We start from the raw sequence: 14073 nt of genomic DNA, 5'->3' as shown, positions 1-14073 counted from the left end.
ATCAAACACCTTTTTCATGGACATGTTGTTGGATTCATGTCCATTATTCTAGAGATAACTATTAAGTTCCTCTTTCTATGAAAGAGATTCCATAGACTCTTAAGTATGTTGTTATTTTACTTTTTGAGAAAACTGTCTACATGTTTATTTGTTTATTCATTCAGTTGCTTATTCATAAAAATGATCATTTTCTATATGACAAAGAGTACACTGGAGACCTATTTTGTGCATACCTAGAATATACTTGAGCCTGTTCCCTAATCTCTGTCTGAATGCTAAGAAAATATTTATGGACATAAATTATATAATGTGGTTTGTCCACTTATCTGTTTTCCCTTCTCCCCTCTTGGCTTTATTGATGCATAATTTGGAAATACAAATTTTATATATTTAGGTTACAAAGTAATGATTTGATATTCATATATACTGTGAAATGATTATTATAATCAAGTTATCTAACCTTCCATTACTTAGCACAGTTTACATTATTTTGTGTTTTAAGAACACTTAAGATCTTTCTGAGGAGACAAATTTATGCTATATGCATTTATGAACATATTACAATGAATTCCACTATTATGTATGCTTATAATATACCAATAAAAAATTATAAAAAAACAGATTTCAGCTATGCAATATGACATTGTTAATTGTAGTCACCACGATGTCCAGAACTTATTTATATTTTAACTGAAAATTTATACCCTTTGGCCAACTTATTCCCTTTTCCCGCACTTCCCAACCCCTCTCAACTGCCATTCTGCTTTCCTTTTCTTGATACTCACTCTTTAAGATTATATACATAAGTGGGTTCCTACAGTATTTACTGTTCTTTGACTGATATTTTCACTTAGATTAATGCCCTCCAGATTCATCCATGTTGCTGCAAATTGCAAATTTATAATTTCATTTACAATTTTAATTGAGTCCTTTCTCTTTTTTCTTTTATAGATTTGTTGAAGGCTTATCAATTTTTAAAAAATTCTGTAAGAAAACCAAGTCATTTTGTTTATCTGTTTAATTGTTTTTCTAGGCTTTCGTGTATTCTACTCTATTTTATTCCTCCTGCTACATTTGGATTTGGTCTGTTCTTTTCCAGTTCTTTTTTAAAAATATTTAATTGATTTTATTTTTTAAATATATGACAGTAAAATGCATTACAATTCTTATTACACATATGGAGCACAATTTTTCATATCTCTGTTTGGATATAATGTATGTTCACACCAATTCATATTTTCATACATGTACTTTGGATAATGATGTCCATCAAATTCCACCGTCATTGCTAACCTTCTGCCTCCTCCCTTCCCCTCCCACCCCTCTGCTCTATCTAGAGTTCATCTATTCTTTTCCAGTTCTTTAAGTTATAAAGTTAAGTTGTTAATTTGAGTTTTTTCCCCCTTAATATAGGTATTTTTAGTTCTAAATATTCTTTTGGGACTTCCCTTGACATATCCTATAAGTTTTGTTTTGCTGTGTTTTTTATTTTTTCTCAAGATATATAATATATATATAATTTTTTTGGGGGTACTGGGGACTTAACTCAATGACACTCGACCACTGAGCCCTATTTTGTATTTAGAGAAAGTGTCTCATGGAGTTGCTTAACACCTTGCTATTGCTGAGGATGGCTTTGAACTTCTGATCTTCCTGCCTCAGTCTCCCAAGCTGCTGGGATTACAGGTGTGCACTACCACACCCAGTTTATACATATAATCTTGATAATAGTGTTATATATTATCAAGATATGATACATATATATGTATATACCTTTGAAAAATTCTTTAATCCATTGGTTGTCCTCAAGATGTACATATATTTTGCATTATATATGTATTTATATATACATATAATTATAATGTATATAATTAAAAAATTCTTTAATCTATTGATTTTATGGAGAGTGTTGTTTAATTTCCATTTATTTTGGAGTTTTTAATATTCTCTGGTCAGAAAACATACTTGATATGATTTTAGTCTTCCTGAATGTGCTCAGACTTTTTATTTTTTGGCATAACATTTGACCTGTCATGGAGAATGTTTCATATAGGCTTGGGAATGTGCTTGAATTAAACATTTTTCATGTGTCCATTAGGTCTATTTGGAATGCAGTATTTTGAAAGTGTAATATTTCCTAGATTTTTTTTCTAGATGATATATCCATTGTTCAGAGTATAAAATCTTCTACTATTACTGTTTTGCTGTTCATTTCTTTTTTCAGTTCTGTTAGGATTTGCTTTATGTATTTAGATGCTCTGATGTTGGGTGCATTACTATTTACAATTGTTATATTGTGTCTTGTTAAATGACACATTCATTATTATATAATGGCCTTTTTTTGTTTCTTTTTACACTTTTTGACTATTTTAAAAATATGTATAGCCATCTCTGTTCTCTTTTGGTTGTCATTTGCCTAGAATATATTTTTCTATTCTTGAAGTTTTAGCCTATGTGTATCCTTAAAGCTAATGTGAGTGTATTGTTTTTATGAAATATTTGGATTTTTGTGTGTGTATGTTTTGATGTATAAATTTAATTTATTTGCATTTAATGCAACAATTGATAGGTAAGGACTTACTATTGCCATTTTATTTGCCATTTTCTGTTTTACAGTTCTTTTGTTCTTCTCTTACTATTTTCCTTTGTGATGAATGATTTTTATGGTTGTATACTTTGATTTCTCCTTTTCTTTTTTATATCTACTACAGATTTTCTTGCATGCCTACTAGGGGACTTACGTAAATATCTTGTAGCTATAATATTTTATTTTATACTGAAAAAACCTAACTTCTATCATACAGAACAACTGAATAGTTTCAGTTCTCTCTTCTCTCACATTTTAGATTATTGACATCACTGTTTGTATCCTTTTATTTATTTACTTTTTGTACAGGGGATTGGACTCACCATCTTGCGGACTGAGCTACATTTCCAGCTATTTTGAAAAAAAAATTATTTTGAGATAGGGTCTTCTTGAGTTGCACAGGCTGGGATTTAAATTTAATTTACTGTATAGATATCACTAAATTACTATAGGTATAGTTATTTTTAATATGTTTGATTTTTAACTTTTATATAAGGGTTGAAATTTTTGGCTTTTATATAAGGGTTTATGTACCATCATCACAATATTAAAAATTTAAGCATTTGCCTATATATTGATTGTTATCCATGAGTTTTATAATTTATGGTATTATTTTAGTTAATATTTTTAAATTTCCATTTGAAGAAATCTTGTTCATATCTTTTGTAAGATATGTGATCAACTTCTCAGGTTTTTATTTATTTTTTTGTTATTGTTTTTTTTTCCCATTTTTTCAGTACAGCCTTGCCAGATACAATGCTCTTTATTAGTCATTTAATTTTCCTTTGAGTATTTTGAGAACTTTTTGGGAGGTTCTATCAGGGAAGTGCAGCTATTCATATAGCCTTAACCAAAAATGGTTCTCTTCTATTGGTCCTCCTCTATTGGGGGAAGGTCCTCACTTAAACTAACTATGTAGCTTCAAAAGGGCTGCATATGGAGTGGTGGGGGAGAAAAAGGAATGCTCCAAGTCAGCCAGATTAGCCAAATTAAGCCTGGAAATCAATGGAATGATAGATGACATGGCCAAATTACTCACATATCTCATTTGAATATTTTAAATGTATTAAATGTATTATCACACTGTTTCTTGACCTGGAAGATTTCCATTGAGAAATCTGTTTAGTCCTTTGTAGCCTCCCTTGTATATTATGAGTTGCTGTTATCTTGTTCTTTTCAAAATTCTTTCTGTATTTGACTTTTGACAATTTAATTATAATGCATCTCGTGTAGATCTTTTCAGCTTCAATCTCTTTGGGGATTTCTGGGCCTGATGAATTTGAACTTATCTATTTCATCCAAAGCTTGGGGAGTTTCAACCATTATTTCCTTAAGTAGGCATCGTTTTTTTTTCCTTTCTCTCTGTTCATCTTCCTGTATATTCAAATTGTCTATATCATTTATCTTAATAGTTTCCCATTAGTCCTACAGGCTTTTCTCATTATTATTTTTAAATTTGCTTCTTTGGATAACTTCAAATGAACTTTCTTTTAGTATACTGATTCTTTCTTCTGCTTGATCATATCTTCTGGTGAAGCTTCTCTATAGAGTTTCTCAGTGCAATCAATGCATCCTTCAGATTTTTTCCTCCCTATAACTGAGTCAGAAGGAAAGTAATCCCAATCATTATTTTCCATTTCTCCCAGAGAGATTTATTAATTTTAAATGAAAGCATGTTATGTACCCATAAGAATGTAATACAAATTAATGAACAGTAACTTTCAACTTTGACTTCATAAACTCTTTGAGCTTACTATCCTTCTTTGTTTAGTCTAGTACTGAAATTTAAAAGTAAAGCATTTAACTAAGATAAATCAGAACTTTTAAAATTATATATTTCAATTAGAAATTAGAATCAGTGATTAATATTGTTAAATTTAAGTAGATTTATATTCCTTGGGCATAAAGAAAATTTGGGGCGTTCAGTTGTTATGGTTTAGATATGGTGTCCCTGAAAGCTCACATGTAAGACAACGCAAGAAGGTGTGCAGGAGAAATGATTAGGGTTATAGCCTTAGCCTAATGAGTGAGTTAATCCCAGGTGGGATTAACTGAAGTAGTAACATGTGTCTGGAGGAGGTGGTTATTGGGGCATGGCTTTGGGTACATATTTGTATCTGGAAAGTGGTGTTTCTCTGTTTTCTGATGTTAGCTTCTTCCTTTTGCCACACACATACACACACTCTCTCTCTCTCTCTCTCTCTCTCTCTCTCTCTCTCTCTCTCTAGTTCTTTAATTAATTTTAAAATTAAATTATTTATTTATTATAATTTCCTATACATGATGGCAGAATGCAATTTATTTTATTTTATTTTTTATTTTATTTTTTTGAGAAGAAAAGAGAAAGGTTGAGTTTATTGTTTATATATTATCAAGCAGACATTTGATGACCTGTAGAATTAAAACCATTCAACAGACATTTCCGGTGATAGGCACAGAGTAGGCAGCTCTTCATGAGGTGAACAGCTTAAGGACAGGTTGCCTTACTGCAGGCTGGAAGGCCCTGCTTCCTCCCATGGCTAGATCTCAGTGTACAGAGCATTTGGGATTGCACATTGCTGATCCTGGTAGAGCAGAGTCAAGCTTCTGCTTTAAGGACTGAGGTTCAGGGCAGGACAGGTCCATGGTCTTCAAATAGTGGTGTTCTGTGTTTTTCTAGACTTCTTCTATCTTACTTTCTGCCCTAGGTTGTGTGGTAGGGGATGTTGATTAGTTTGCTGAACAGACACAAATATTTTCAGCAAAGTTCATGGCATCTCATATCCCACATTTCAGCCAAAGGTTTACAGCAGACTCTGGCTCCAGGCTGGGGCCCCCTTTCAAAATGAGGCACTTGGGACTTGCCCTTATTTCTTGTGCTTCCCAGTGAAGACTATGCATCCTCCTCCTTCTACAAGGATTGAGTGTCCCCTGGGAGCAAGCAGTCTTACTGAATATGCAGGAGGCACTGAGCATGCTCTCTGTTCCAACCCAGAGAGAGGAGACTAACTTCTAACCCTGCTTTGCTCTGAGATTGGCTCACTGGTATGGTGGGCATTTGGCTTCACAGGAGACTGAAGCTGTCTGAGCCAGGAATATTTTTAGAGCATTCGCTAAACTTTCTGAAGTTATCAGTGTGGCACAGGCACAGAGGATCTGGAGACCAGCAAAGAGACAGTCAGCTCTCCTTGCTAAAAAGAAACAATAGTTCTGTGCTCAGGAGATTTGTGTCCACAGGACAGGGAGCTGCCTAGATAGCAAGTTCTCACTTCCCTAAATGGACATAGGAGGCTGACTCTTCAGACAAAGAAGAAAACAGTGGAGAACAGAGTGAACCAGCAGAGGAAAGATGACAGATGGAGTAGAGCCAGAAAACTAGAAAGAGTTAAGAAATTCCTGTCCCACCCAGGCAGTCCTATATGCAATCTGATGGTCACAAAGCAAGGATGCATGAAAAGGTACAACACTGGGGGAGGAAGCCTATGTTTTATTCCACCGACATGAAGGCTTCTCTTTATAGAGGTGTTTTGAACTGCAGGCCTCTGCTTTGTAGTGGTGGACCCACTATCTAACTCAGTTCACTAGAACACCCAACAAATTACTCAGTGACTTTTGAACCCTTGGGCAATGTGCTGTCAGAGCTCTTCCTTCGGAAAGTGATCTCTCAGGACCTGCCTACAGACCCTGCCCCCTCCAACTGTCCATCTCCTGCCCAGCAGTGGGAGGAATGGGTAAACCAATGGGCTCCTCTTCTCCTTCAAGCTTTTTTAGCATTTCTTTTTTAGAGGGAAATACTCCCAGTGAATATTTTCATGCTGCAATACAAATTATGTCTATACACATTTAACTCTGACCCAAATTCACCTGCTAAAAATCTTTCCATTGTTGGATGTTTGGAAATGCCACAGCCATCCTATCACTACAAGGGCAGTGACCAAAATCCTGAAGATAGCACAGCAGAAAGATGAAAGAAGTTGGACAAGCAGCTCACGGAATCCTCACAACTCAATGAGCTCTTGCTGTATCCATCACTTCCGGACACAGTCGACAACTCGTTCATCTATAAAATAACAAATCTCCTTAATACAGGGGGAATTTTCTTTTCCCCAGAAGAGATCACTTTTCCTAAGAACTATATGCTTCCCGTTTATCCTCAGTCTAAACTATATTGAGACATTAAGATGTGCTGCTGTAATCTAACATTGCCAACCTGCATGGCCATCCCCTAATCAGTCAGGAGAGAAAGGATGCATACTGGGTGGAGAGGCTCCAGGTCTCTGCTAGGTAGGCAGCTGGGTCTGACTACAAAAAGAACTTTCCCACCTCAACCACACCCTTACTTAGAAATAATATCCAGCATGCTCACTCTCCCCTGATGAATGACCTACTTTGCAAGCTCTATGATAAATAGTTATTTTCATCTTCCGTCTAGCAAAGTGTATGATGACAGTTAATGAGCACTTTTGAGAAGATTTTGTTGCATAGCTAAGTGGAGCCACCTGCCTTAAAGTTCAGGAGAGATCAAACATGAGGGTATCTGAAGTGAATCCTTTCTTTGCTTTTAAGCTCTTGGAAGATTGCTAGGCTTTTACATTGGACACCGACCTGCGGCTGACCAGATGCTTGCCTGGGAGGCAATAAGGAGAAGACAAAGGAAGATGATAGGAACCAAGCAAAGAAAAGGACAATGGAAATAAAGACAGAGAAGAAATGAATATTGTATTAGCATCAAAGAGGGGAGTTGTTGCCCTTCAGTACTTGTCATTTACTGAACTGGAATGTGTTAAGGTCATCATCTTTAGCATCCAGGTAGCATTACTCAGTGGTTAATTAACAGAACATTAAACCTCTACTGGATTTTGGAACAGGACCCTGGACAACCTCAAACTCAGCCGCTCTTATAGCTTCCATCTCCAGTTCTTTTAATCCTGGCCAAGACAGCGGCCTTGGATACTTTCTTCCGGTCATAAGCCAGGCCGAGGACAGCCATGCAGTCGATGAAGAACGTGGTAAAGTTGATGTGCCAGCGGTACTCACTGGCAGAGTTGTCATAGGGGAAGGTGTGGTGGTAGTTGTGGAAACCCTCGCCCACAGCTCCCAGGGAAACCAGGACATTCTCCCGGGAGTTGATATTCTTGTCATAGGGGCAGTATCCATAGAGGTGGGCAGCACTGTTCACCAGCCAGGTGGCATTAAGCACTATGGTATATCGCAGTAAAGAGGCGACGTACAAGCTGTGTGCAAAAGTTTCACCCCAACAAATCCAGGGCACCAGTGTGGGCAGGATGAAGCACATCAACAGAACAGCGGACTTGTAGTACCTTCTCTGGAACATCACCAGCTTCTCGGCTTTTAGGTCAGACAGGTCCAGGGTCGCCCCCTTCTCTTTGACAGCTGGGTGTTTGCGCACGAGCAGCCAACCCACGTGAGAGAAGAAGAAGCCGCGGTGAGAGTTGTGAGGGTCAGCATGTGTTTCTGAGAACTTGTGGTGGGCGCGGTGATCTCGGGCCCATTCATAAACATCATTCTGGAATGCCATGGTGTTGGCAATGATCAGGAAGAGCCGCACAGCCGCGCTTTGTAAGATCGGTGGCTCCACAGGCGATGAGCTCCTGCTGTGATACCCAGGCCACTGATTAAATAGTACACATAGGCCCAGATCCAAGTGTGGAACTTGCAGGTGGGAACCAGTATGTGTTCTGGTGATTTCCCTCTGGAGTGGGCACAGATAGCTGTGGTGGATTCTGGGTAGCTAAGGACCGCAGGTGGGGCTGGCGCCTCAGAGCCTGGCCCTGAGCATCCCTCCCCTCCACAGCCAATCCCAGGCACAATGGCCCTCACTTTTCTCTATTGAGGCAAATTTTGGGGAGCCCCCGATGCACAGGAGAGGGGAGCCTCTTACCCACACATGGCCCTCACAGATGTCCCCCTTCTCGCCCTGCTGCATGGGACCCACTTGGACACTCTCTGGGAAGCCCATCATCCGGGTGGTCCAAAGGGGCTTCCAGCTCAAGGCGATGCCCAGTCCCTCATGGCTCCCTGCCCCACTCCTATGTCCCCAGGGCCTTCTGCTCCGCTGTCCAAATGTGGCTCTACCTGTACCCAGAAGATTTTGTGGGGTCCATGGCCAGCCTGAGGAGTCTCAGGACCTTCTTGCTCCACACCATGCCGGAGTCAGGGCTGACAGTCCAGGTGGAGAGCCTCCTGACAGGGCTGGAGAACACAGATCCCCGTGAGTCCGAGGCCTGTGGTGAGGGCCCTCGGGTGGGTGACCTCATGTGTGTGTCCTGGAACCTCTGCTGCTCCTACTGGGAACTGGCCTGTGGTCCCCAGCCAAATACTCCTGACCCCACCGGCAGCTGGAGGGCCCTCGTCCGGGAAGAAGTCCTGGTGCCGGGATAGGGGCTGGGCTCTTCTCACAGCCAGGGTTCTTCTGGGACTCGGGAAAGACCCAGGGAAAGGCAGTCATGTTGGGGCTCTTTTCTCTTGCAGCTGCCTCTCCAGGAAAAGCCCTCAATTAAACACAGCACAACACCAGAGGCACCAGGTCACCCATCTCTCAGGCCAGCACCCACTCCACGTGTGCTGGAAGGTTGACACTGCCCTAGAGCTCACGTCTCCTCTGGCCCCTCCGCCTTTGTGAGCTCCTGAGGACCACTCAGTTCCAGATCCCACCACGCCTCTCCTCTTCCTCTCCTCTGGAATCTCCTGGATTTCTAACATTTATTCATTTACTTCCGTATTTATTTATTATCTGGTTTGGTTTGAGTTTTGTTTAGTTGTTTCAGGTTCTTTCATTGTTGTTGTTATGGTTATTTCGCTATAACTTTTCCTTGTTGAGATAGGTGTGTTAAAAAGTGTGGTAATAAAGTTTTACATGGTGTGATATCACGTTGCCTGCTCAATCCATTCCCGAGGCTGTGCCACCACCAACACTGTGTAGCTTCCATGGGAGAGACTCCAGAAGAGCACATGGGTCTTGTGGGGGAGAACACACACTGGTCATTCCGGAGGAGGTGAGATAGAGGCCCCTGAGTATGGGGGAGAGGTGACTGCCTAAAAGGTTGAGGACTCCATGCCACCAGAAGGGGCTGCTTTTCTGGGGGCAAAGCCCCTTAGGACCATGGACATGGAATGTAGAATCCAACAGAAGAGGTGTCTTTGCCAGTGTGGTCACACTTAGTCTCCTGCTCTCCAATGTCGAGTGGAACCACTGCCCCCTACTGGGTGGTAGGAATCCAAATGGAAATGTTATGGCAACTCTGGGTCTCAGGCTTTGGGCACATGTCATTGAATCCGAGCCAAGACACCATGCAGAATTGGAAGAGCACACGAGTTTGTGCTCAGGAGCCCCATTTTCCTCATGCAAAGTCCTGAAAACGTGATGGTTGACCTATTTCAAACAAGATCTTTCTTCTTTACTTTTTTCTCTGTTTTTGTTTTGTTTTTCAGTAATGTGCAAGGAAACCAGGGTGCTCTGCTACCGAGGTCCTTGGGTAGGACTTTTTCTTTGAGCATTTTGTGACAAACTCCCTAATTGGCAAAGACTGGCACAGATTTTGAGATCCTCCTGCCTGGATCACTCAGGACGCTGATAGCCATAGGCCCAGCTTTGTGGATCTGCTTAGAGCACTGCTCCAGATGTCCACAGAGTTTCAGGGTGGAGTGTATGTGTCAAAGCCCTCATCTAAGGAACTTACACACATTTGATCCTGGTAGTATTATGCAAACAAATCCACAAAATCACCATGTCCAAAAGACCTTCTTCAGGACCAGGCCAAGGATAGCCAGCAACACTAAACGCAGGAACTTGTCAGATTCAGAGCCCCGGGTGCTGTCCACTTGAGTCAGGGAGAGCTGCTGTGGGTGGGGCCCTCTCCTGGTACAGTGCAGCCCTTTAGATGCCTAGGAGGTGAGGATGCCCCACCACCCTATCACCCCAACACCTGACCTCCAAGAAGATAACATACTTCCTAGTGCCTTAAAGACAGGGGCCCGCACTCTGGATGCTGAATGTCACAGGAATGGGTAGGGGGTGATTTGCAGATGGTATGCAGTGACCTAGGCAGACGGTCTGAATGGGGGATCTCATCAGAGGAACACTGCAACATCACCACTAAACCTCAGAGTATCCATTTGCTTTTGCTTTTGAGCTCTTTGCTGACTTTCAAGGTGACCATCATTGTTTCAGTTGACTTTATGGAGGGTCAGCAATATGGAATCAAGTTCACTGGCTCATCCAGCTTTGTGCTAGATTGGCTCCAGCTCATTAGGATTCACACTTGTGTGTGCATTGAGCAGATGGGATGTCTAGGACCAGCCTGCATCGAGGACCTAGTAGAGGTGACTGGGTTGATGAGGTTGTCTTGTCTCACCACAGTCATCCTCTAGTGAGGTAGCCTGCACTCATGGACATGGTGGCAGGTGCGTTCCAGTAGTAGCAAGGGGCCCCACCCAAGAGTTCACATCCTCTCCAAATGCAATGGGCCAGGATCCAGGTGTGCAGACAGTGAAGACCCTGGGAGGGCAGGATTGCAAATGGAAGGCCGCACTCTGCAATTAGAGAGACCTGGTCTCAAAATGAAGCATCAAAGGAGCTGTGGATGGAGCTCAGGGGCAGAGCATCCTGGTTCAATGGTCCATACTTGAAAGACAGAAAATACCCTGTGCTTCAGAACCCAGGCACAGAAGGGCACTCTGTGAACGCCAAACTACTTGGGAACCTAAGGCTTTTGGACATCAGGTGACCCAGGAGAGCCTGGGCAATTGTCCTGATTCTGTCTGAAAAAGAAAAAGAAAAAGTGTGGAAGATGGACCTCACTACTAGAGAAGCCTTGTGTCAGAAACTTTCTAGTTCTTTCAGATGAGAGCATTCAAGTGCAATTTTCTCTTAGAGCAAAATCTTTTCTATTTCTGCCATGTTGAAGAGGCTGAGCTGAAAACACACTTACCTTCGCTCGCTAACTTACAGCCTAAGACTTGAAGTCAGAAAACCACATGCTGGAAAAGGGCAAGTCTCAGTGAGTACTGAGACTCATAGGCATTCCCCCCACCCCAAGGGTCTTGCTCATCAGAGAAAGAACTTTCAGAAAAAAATTGCCTGTGACCAAAACTGCCTGAGGCTCTCCCTATCTAGGGCCTGCTCTTGTACTTGGGTTCACAGCCTGCTTTGACCCTGCTGATTTTCAAGAAAAAACCAGAGGCAAGGGAATACCAAGAGATTCCCTTCCCCTTCAGTCCTCCACAGGCCAAAATGCAGGCTTCCCACTCTTGCAGCTTCTCATCCAGGTGGTCTTTCTGGCGCATGCTTCTCCCAGGTATGGCTTTGCAAACCAGCATGTGGAAAGGGAAAATCTACAATATGCAGAAGAAATAGTATGTAGGTGAAAGACAGGAAGACAGGGCTGTGGTTACCTCTTTGCATAGGCAAGCATTTCCATATCAACCCTCTTTACACTTGCAGCCTAGAGATAATGCTGAAAGCCCTAACTTGCTAGTGAGCCTGAGTCTTGAGGATGACTTTTTTTTTTTTTTTTTTTTTTTTGGTCTTTCTTTTTCTCCTTTCATACATAAATGCCTCCCACAAGTGGAATCCCAAGAGAAACCTGGCAGCCAGGAGTCCTCTGCCCAATTTGGACTTAGGAAAACCTTGCAGAGGCAGCAGGGACTGCTGCCTCCCCCTGGAGGTCTTGGCATGGAAGAGCCTCAGATGGAGGCCATCCTGTGTGCAATGCAAGCAATGACCCCAGGGTCACGGACCCTGAGCATCTGGGCCACTCCACAAGGCCCACGAACCGCAGCCAGCGGCAGCCTGCAACCAGGAGGCGGGGCCTGCGCTGGGGGCAGAGAAGGGGTGGCTTGGGGTGACTGAGAGGCCAGTGGCCTCCTTTGGGAAGAGCGCAACTTGCACCTTCCGCAGCGCCCTTTGGCGCAGACCAGGAAGGAGCTGAATGGAGGACACACCGACTCTGCCCGCAGCACTGGAGCGCGTGCCCCCTGGCGGCCAACGGACAGACTCCTGTCTCTGAGCATGGGTTGCGCCTAAGTCCCTGAGGACTCCTGGGTCTCGGGGTCCTGTCAGGGATCTGTCCACAGATAGGCCCAGCCTGAGACTGCACCATTCATGATTCTGGGTGCCATTGCCTGCCACCGCATGCAGGCATGCTGTCTCAGCTGCTTGGAAGTGGTTGATTCGAATATTGTGCTTTTCATTTCTTATAATTCCTGCCAGACCCACAAATGCTTTTCTCTAGGGGATCCAAAAGCCTATGAAACTTCCTATGAAAGAATGATGTTTCGGGGAGAACATATGAGCCATTCTGGTGCTGGCCCCAAATTCTTCCCAGCATGGCTTCACCTGAGTAGACCCAATGCTCAGGGCCATGCCTGGGGTATATGGCCACGAGAGCAGGAGGCCTGTTTCCAAAGAAGCATCCTCCCTGCTTCATGGGCAGGACTAGCAGGGGTGAGGGCTTACCACGGTGGCAAGGTCTGAATCCACTGTGTGGATTTATGGCTGACTTCAGCTATACATTCAGATTCTGAAAGTTAAGGCTAAGTCCTCGAAATCCTACCAGGTTCTTGCCCAAGTCTGGCATGGGATATATTCCAGCATGGGGCCAGGACTGATGAAACACCTGTGGGCTCATTTCCCGAGCATTAGCCTGCGTGTCACAAGAAGGCAGGTAGGGAAACCTTAGGTGACCCTCCTGGATGAGCTGAGAAATGTGTGGACTTATCAGTGAGGCAGTTGAACGGAGGCCAGCAATCCTTCTCTCCCCAGACAGAAACGGGTGCCATGAGATACATTGATTCCCCACTGTCCAACAGTAGCTTTCACAAGAGGATTGGAAATGGAGTCAGGGCCTGCTTGCCTCTCAGAGGAAGTTGGTTGTGATGTAGGAAACCTGAAGTTTCCATCCACAGCAGGGGGATGAAATTCTACAGGTGTAAGTCCTTGAAGAAAGTATAGACCCCTTCTTGTGTTTGGGAGGGTTCCGAGAAGATCAGAGCAATCTTGAGTCCCTTCCCCAGAAATGGCCACCAAAGACAAAAAATCGCCAGCTGCCCTTGTCAGCTTCAGGGTTGTATTTAGTGGCAGGGATCCTGACTGAACTTCCTCCTATCACAGGTCCCAAAGGGGCATGAGAGGCTGGCCCAGGGCACTTTCTCCTTCCCCAAGAAACTGAGTGGCCTAGGGGATGTAATCACCTGAGGGCAGGAACTGAATGCCTATAGCTTCAGGACACAAGAGGGCAGGATTTTCCATTCCTCTGACTTCTTAGCAGCTTCAAACTCAGGGGCCATTTCCTGTTTGCCAGTGGAATGAAGCCTCAGGGTGGACCCAGCCCATCACCCTTCTGAGTGGCTGCTGGTCTTTCTTGTGGCCTTCCCTTCTCAAATGCCACTCTCCAGCATCTATCTTTCCAAGAACAGAGAGGCAGCCAGGGATGCCCTGTGCTAGGAGCCCGCCCCTCAGGGGTGATTTGGCATGTGAGGAGTGATCT

At 43.0% G+C, this 14073-nt stretch overlaps 1 pseudogene across 1 annotated transcript; it reads right to left on the bottom strand.

Moving 5' to 3' along the window:
- Positions 1-5175: 5175 nt before the first annotated feature.
- Positions 5176-8546, bottom strand: LOC308658158 (stearoyl-CoA desaturase-like; annotated as a pseudogene). Its single transcript has 2 exons — positions 8469-8546; positions 5176-8413 (listed from the first exon to the last, which is right to left on the bottom strand). The product of its transcript is annotated as a stearoyl-CoA desaturase-like (transcript).
- Positions 8547-14073: the final 5527 nt, after the last annotated feature.

Source organism: Spermophilus citellus (genome assembly GCF_964194105.1).
Source record: "Spermophilus citellus genome assembly, chromosome: 10".
Lineage (NCBI taxonomy): Eukaryota > Metazoa > Chordata > Mammalia > Rodentia > Sciuridae > Spermophilus > Spermophilus citellus.
The sequence above is the reverse complement of the archived record's forward strand: the minus strand, read 5'-3'. Positions and strand labels throughout refer to the sequence as shown.